General features: G+C 35.3%; 1 long non-coding RNA gene across 1 annotated transcript; it reads left to right on the top strand.

The window, feature by feature from the left end:
• Positions 1-535: 535 nt before the first annotated feature.
• On the top strand, positions 536-6,225 carry LOC148804096 (uncharacterized). The gene is made up of 2 exons (XR_016080534.1): positions 536-986; positions 5,921-6,225. It is a non-coding gene; the product is annotated as an uncharacterized LOC148804096 (long non-coding RNA).
• The last annotated feature ends 1,036 nt before the right edge of the window (positions 6,226-7,261 follow it).

Genomic DNA, 7,261 nt, shown 5'->3' with positions numbered 1-7,261 from the left:
CTGTTCATGGGCCGAGTAGCCCGATGGCCCAGCCCGGCCCGCACCCCGGTCGAGCTTGGTCATGTAATTAGGCCCGCGGGCCTGACTTCGAGCCTAACACAGTAAGCCCGACTGTGTTTCGGGCCGTGTTCGGGATTTATCAAAAAAGCCCGGTCCGGCCCGACTCATCATTATATATTTTATAAAATATATAATATGTATTTTATATATTATATAAAATATATAAATAATATAATATTTATTAAAAAATATATTTATAATTTAATATATACATTTTTTATTCTTTTCTTTATAATCTCTCCCTATTCAGCCGCTAACAGTATGGGCTAAATTTCGGGCTTGGGCCCAAGTTGTAAGCCCGATGGTCGGGCCAGGCTCGGGCTCGGGCCTTAAAAAATTTCTGTTAATACAGAGTGAAAGCCCGGCCCGAGCCCGGCCCGGCCCATGAACAGGTCTACTCTAGGCCAATGGTGGGTTGAGACTAAGTTAAGAGGTGGGGACACGATCATATTGTGGTCTTTGTTTACATTTGGAAGGGAGGGAAAAAGCCCTCCATTTGATCTTTCTAACCCCTGTGACAAAAGGAAAGAGGGAAAAGAAAGAGACGCTTATCTTGGAAGAGAAAATGAAGATGGAGAAATTCCTTCAGCATTGCAGAGCTTAATCTCAGACGAACTGGATTATAGGTATGGTTTGTTTTCTTCTTCTTTATCGGTCATCTGTATCTCTGTTATTTGTTAGCAGCTCAAACGAATTGTGTTCTTCTTCTTTATTATTTTATTTCCTTTTCTATTCAAACTTGTTATTGAACAACGACATAGCAGCAACTTGAACAGTTCAGCTAACCTCCTTGTATATCTCATCTTTCTTTTTCTATCTTTTTTTATTTTTCATATATATTTTGGAGGACCGAAGACTTCTCATTGTCATCTACAATTGTGCTGTCTTTGAAATCCCAAGTTTCAAACAGAAAACTTTGGCTACAGGTATGTGGCTACTAGCCTTTTCATTGAAAACTCTGTTTTTTTTTTTTTTAATATATGTTTGTTAGTTTTACTATAGTAATTTAAAAGTCCAATCCATTAATGTTGGTTAAGAAACATTCTATGCATTTTTCAAAATTAGAACCTCTTACCGCAAAACATCCTTTATTCACTCAAGCTTTTATTTTGTCATTGTATCATCATATTTGCACCATACGCTACCTAGATTCAGGAGGGTGTTGCTGCACATAAGTTGTAGCTCATAACTAGTAGCCACAAATGAAGAACAGTCAGAGATCTTGTTGTATGACACTGAGCTTCAAGAAATTTCAGAAAATCAATGTTACCAGATGCTTGAATGTATATTCCTTACTGTGAAGAACAGTCACATCCTGGATACTGAACTCTCTAGTCCTTGGCATATCTGGGCAACAACAGATTTTTTCTTTTTTCCTTTTTTTTGATGTTAGGACCATTATAAAGATCAATAGATCCTATTCAGAATTTGAACCTGCATAAGACATCTAACAGTGGTTGATAACCTGCTCAAGGGCTGCAGAGTAAGGATCTTGGGACTTTTATTTTGTACAAAAGCCTACTTTATGGCTCAAGTAGCCCCAGTCACTAGTTTTGGAAGCAGACTTTGGGCTCTTTACGCCCTTTCCTACAAACCAGCATTATTGGTAAATCCACCCCATTATAGAATTCAACAACCGAAATTAGAAATTCTTCCCCAGTCACATCCTGGATTCTTGGGATAAGAAGTAGCACTCAATTCTACCCTAATACACCGCCAAAATAAACTTCAACCCAATCAGCCATAAAAATTAGCAAATAATGTTGCCCTCCAAAATCAAAATCAACCCTATACCCTCAGGCGTCAACCTCAGCTTTTCTCATATGTTCAAATAGCAACCGGCCTACCTTGAGGTCCAAACTGCCACATCTATTTATAGCTCCACCTTGAACTCAAATACACCTAGGGGTCTCAACTGACCAGTTTTGTGTTGGAGCCTGTCCAAATCAAAATCAATTTGTAAGTTTGTAATTAGGTCACCTTTTTTTTTTTTAGTTTTGAAGGCCCTAGGCCATGAACCGTGAGCACCCCTATTGAAAAGACAATCTCATGCTGTAAATGCCAAAAATAAAAGTTCGGCTTTTAGATCAAACACTTTGTGAATGACAATGCAGATGATGAAACACTCCTTTGAACTGAAAATCGTTCTATAAAGTCATGAACGTGTAAATGAAAAAGTCGCTAATTGACAATGAATGCATATAAGTGTTTTTGGGTGTTTAATTAACTTCAACTGGTTCTACCTCTATGTTTTGTGTCTTTGAAAGCTCATTATTATAGTACATATATGAACTAGCAAAATGAATGAGTGAACTTCCACTCATCGTAGTGACTGAAATGATGAAACACTTATTTTCTATGATCATTCTTTGTGTGCATTCCATGTGCCAGTCCTGCTTTTGATTTACCAAGTTCTTTTCTTTAAATTTAGGCTGTTATCCATGCTCCAGACTTATTCTGCTTTTAGTTTTATATTCTTTGTAAATGGTTGGAAAGTCTCAAATGAGGGGTAGTTTGTCCTCCATATGCAGTGTTTTGTTAAGAGCTAGATATAACATTAGTCAGTAGACAACATTACATCCAAGACTTCTTTAATTGATTTCCTTACAAAAATTGTTTGTTAATAATGACTAGATGACTAAGTTGTTTGAAGAAAACCTTTTTTTGGCTAAAACCTAAATACATCTAAAGTCTTTCTCTCTCTCTCTCACTCACACACACACACACACACACACACACAAACACCTACCTTACAATATTAGTCTAGAGTTGCTTTTATGGAAAGTCATTTGCAATCTCATGTCATAAAGCAAGTGATGTTATTTAACTCTTAGCATGGAAGAAAACTACCATCATCTGATAATATGTAAATTGGGGTCTACCATAACATGTAAAATCCTCCTAGTTTGAATAATTATGTTAAATGGATCCTTCAAAGTGGCCCAAATACCAGCACCCAACAACATTAAGCATAAATGCTGAACCAACGATCAGTCATGGCAAGGAACAACAATGAGGAGGTATAATTGGGCAAGCTACCCTAAATCAAGTTCCTATTTTTCTTCAAGTCTAATATGTCGAACCAATGCTGACTTTTTAAAAGGTAAAATAAATTAATTCAATTCTAATAATTGCATAACCAACACAATTCAAAGAATTTGGCTTAGAAGACTGGACTAGTTAACATTTTTTTTTTCAGAATTAACCTTAAAACTTCATATTACCCTGATTCAATTTTGCAAAAGATGCCAGCAGTCAAATGTAAAGAAATTTGAAGGTTCTGGTGCAAGGTAACTATATTAATGTTTGTGAATCTACTTAAATTGCTGATTAATAAAACTCTTGCACAACCACTATAGCCTAACACATTGTAACCTTATTGAAAGAGGCCCATGATGTGACAGCATGGAATTCAGTAAAAACAACAAAATTCTATCTATTTATCATTTTGGTTAAATCCACAATGAAATTTGGTTAATCTGGTTTATTTAGTTAACCATTTTTCAAATATGAAAACCAATAACCAATAACTGAAATTGAAATTTTCGGTCTATTATTTTGGTTTTAACTGAATAATGCTCACACCTATTTGTGAGGGGGGGGGGAGAGAAAATGATGCCTTTGTATCAATTTTGTATGTAATATGTGTGCTTGATGAATTTGATATTGTGTATTTATGCATATATTTATATATTTGGTAGCTAAGGTTCCAACCTAATCTGATTGAAAGGTTGATCAAATGAGAGTCAAATGTGTTGGACCATTTGGATTCCAAACCATGTTTCAATGTGGAAAATTCTATAGTGGTTTAGAGTTATCCAAGGGGGTCTTCACCAATAGGGATGGAAACAAGGCAGGTTTAGGGAGAGTTCTGCGAATTTCAGACCCTATCCTCCTCCCTAGGCGGCTAGACCTCCCAACCTGTACCCTCCCCAAAAGACATAATGGGTTGGATTTTAAGAATCCAAACCCTCTCTGCACATGAAAGATGCAAAACCTGCCCAAACTCTACTTTGTCCACATTTAAGGGTGGGGTAGGTTGGGTTCAAAACCCGCATCTAATTTCTTATTATATATATAAGAAATAAACAAGTAAAACAACATGAATAAACAACAGATTTTTCAATTATTTGATTAAAACATGTAAAAAATGCACAATCTAATCAATTATCTTTCACATAAAATTCAAAATACTATTAATTTCAACAGTCACTACATAAGTTCATATACTTTTAAAGAATTAATGGGTTGGGGAAGGTTGGGTTTAGCCTAATACTGCATCTTTCCTGTACCTGTATGGGTTATATATAAAATCCCAAAAGCTGTCTCTGTCCCAAAATCCATTTCTCAAGAAAAAAACACACCCCATTGAGATGGATAGGATAGAAATTGCCATCCCTATTCACCAACGGGATAATTTTTGTTTTTTTTTTTTTTATTTCTAGAAGATAACAGACTAGAAAAAAGGGAAAAATGTATTCTCTAAACAAAGTGGGAATTTTCAGTTTGATTCAGAAAACAACCTTATTTCTGAAATCAACAAAATGATGTTTTTCAAACAAAAAACATGTTAATTTTCATTTTCAATAGGCTGATGTCAGTTTTTTTTGGTGTTTGAACCACCAAAACCTCCTATATAATATACCTTGTTGCAAGTTCTGCTAAAGCTCCTACGGATCATATACTAGTCCACAGCCCTTCTTAGTTCTGCTTTGATTCTATACTGTAAGATATGTTTTGGACAGTATGACAAGAGGTGGGACCCCAATATCGAATTTAAAGAATTTTACTGTTTCCTTTCAATGCATTTAAGTTTGGATTAATATAAATTGATACTTTTTGATACTATTGTATAACTTGCGTGGACACACACCTTCTTTTTGGTTTGAAAATCTGTGGGAACTGGGAAGCTCCTTACTAGCAAACTCAATCCATCCACATGATTTGATGTTTAATCTGATCAGTTGAAGTAAGCATGGACCAAGCTCTAACCTAAAAGTGTCAACAAGCCTAGATTGGGCTAAGTTGCTAATTGCAGCTGTAGGGGCCATACCACTACAGGTCTGCTTCTAGCTTTTTATATGCACTACTGGGTACTTGTAAGGGCAGTTGGCTTTATCAGAGCTGCCGACAGATTATATGGAATTCAAAAGATGTATATTTTAATCTGGTTCTTTGAGAATATAAAATATCTGAATTTAATTCAAAATCAAATTCCATTTGTTTATATTCCAGATATCTGTTTCCAATCCAATTAGATGAATGAATGTATTTAAAGTTTAAATTATATGATATTAGCAAAATATTTTGGTTTCACAATTATGTGTTGGACAGGAACATTCACATTATATAACAATGAGAAGATGGATTTTATTTTTTTTTAAAGGAGAGATGTATATGTTGTAAGCACTGGAAGGAGTGAATTGATGTATATGTTGTACATGAAGCTGAATGCTTATAAGAGTATACTTTACCTATTTCAAACTTCGTAAAGCTGTTGATAACTCTGTTATAGTAGAGTTACCTGGTTTGCACCTGAAACTCTTGAACTTGTGCTAGAAGTTGGAACAGATAATTTTAGGTCTGGAGCTAACTTGAATTAGTTCGACTGAATTTTGGTTAACCTGAGCCACTCACTTAAGGGGCTGTTTGATAATGTTGAAGTGGCTGAAATAGATGACTTATTACTTTGTTACTGATAGAAAAAGAAATGTATCTTAGAGTTATACTTGTTTGCAGATTTGGTAGGTATTGGATTTACTCAAATGTGAATCATTATTAGACAGTTATCTTTGTAAAGATGTATGAATGCATGTGTAAATTGAATTACTTACAAAAAGCTTCTTTTCTATGATGGCAGGCAACTTTTTTACTTTAGTAGGACCACCTTGCAGTTACTTCAAACATATGTAGGTATTGAACTGCATAATACCTTTGTGGCAATGCCATTTCTTGAAAGAAATCAGCAGGAACTATCAGATTTATTTTGAAACAGTACAATACTTGCATTCTCCATTTTACAAGGTTCAATGTCCAAACTACTCTTGTATGTGTGTGATGATCCAACCTGCTTGGGAAATGATACATGATCCTCTGAATTACAATCATTCCCTTGAACTCCCAAACCATTATAATCATCATCCCTATCTTTAGTTGTTTGTTTTTCATGGATTCTACTAGTTGGTTAGCCAATAAATATGAACACAACATTTGGATTTCAATGTTTCGAGATGTGTGTTAATGGACTTGATTATATTAGTTGGTTAGCCATTATAATCATCATCAATATTTCGTTGAATCGTGATAAATAAAGCTTCACTGGATTCTCTTACCAAATTTTCTAAGGTAGCAATCTTCCAGATGTGATCCTCAATCACATTGATTCACCTTTTAATCATTCAAATGTTCACATGTAGGTTGCAACAAAATAAAATCTTGATTCATTTACCATTGTCTTCATCATCATTCAAAGCAGTTCTCTCGAGCAAACAAGCACCCATTTCCAGCAGTGACTGAGAATTCTGAAATAGATAAAATTAAGTTAAATGAATTCTTAAATGTAATGCTGTTGCTGGGAATTAAGGTAGTCTACAATCAAAATAGAAACAGGAAATGGGTACATAAATCACCATGATCTAGTTTAAAACTTAAAGCAGGACTTTTAATTTGGAACCTGAATAAGTTCATCATTCCTTCCCACTCATCGTTAAAAAAAACACGTTCATCACTCCTTCCCGTCCCATAGATCATGCCATCCATGGTTATTCTTAAAAATTTCAGAAGTCAAGTAAAGTTTGGATAAGTAATTCCACTTGCAAGTGCATCAAACCATCAATGTCACTTGAGATGGCCATTTCTTGGCCAGAATGGTATGATTATGTGGAGATCCCTGAGGGAAGCTGTTATTTGAGCAGCCCAAGAAGAGATGTGTATTAGAATCTTTGGGTACAAGAATAAGCCTATTGGGATCTGCCCAACTCAGGAGATGCTTCTAGGGAGCTCTGCCTCCTAAGAAGGAAAATGGAGAATGGTTATTCTTGTTCAGTGTGAAAGAAGTGAGGTAAGATCTATTTATCTTGACTCACTCACATACAAAGCACTACTACAAGAGCTGATTCTTCTAGTGGTCTTGATTCACATCTGATAACTAACTCAGATCTGCCCTTGCTGGCATGGGCTACGTGAATACACATGCTTCAAA

This window comes from Nelumbo nucifera, chromosome 1, assembly GCF_055504915.1.
Source record: "Nelumbo nucifera cultivar China Antique chromosome 1, China Antique-T2T, whole genome shotgun sequence".
Lineage (NCBI taxonomy): Eukaryota > Viridiplantae > Streptophyta > Magnoliopsida > Proteales > Nelumbonaceae > Nelumbo > Nelumbo nucifera.
This window is presented reverse-complemented; position numbering and strand designations above follow the sequence as displayed.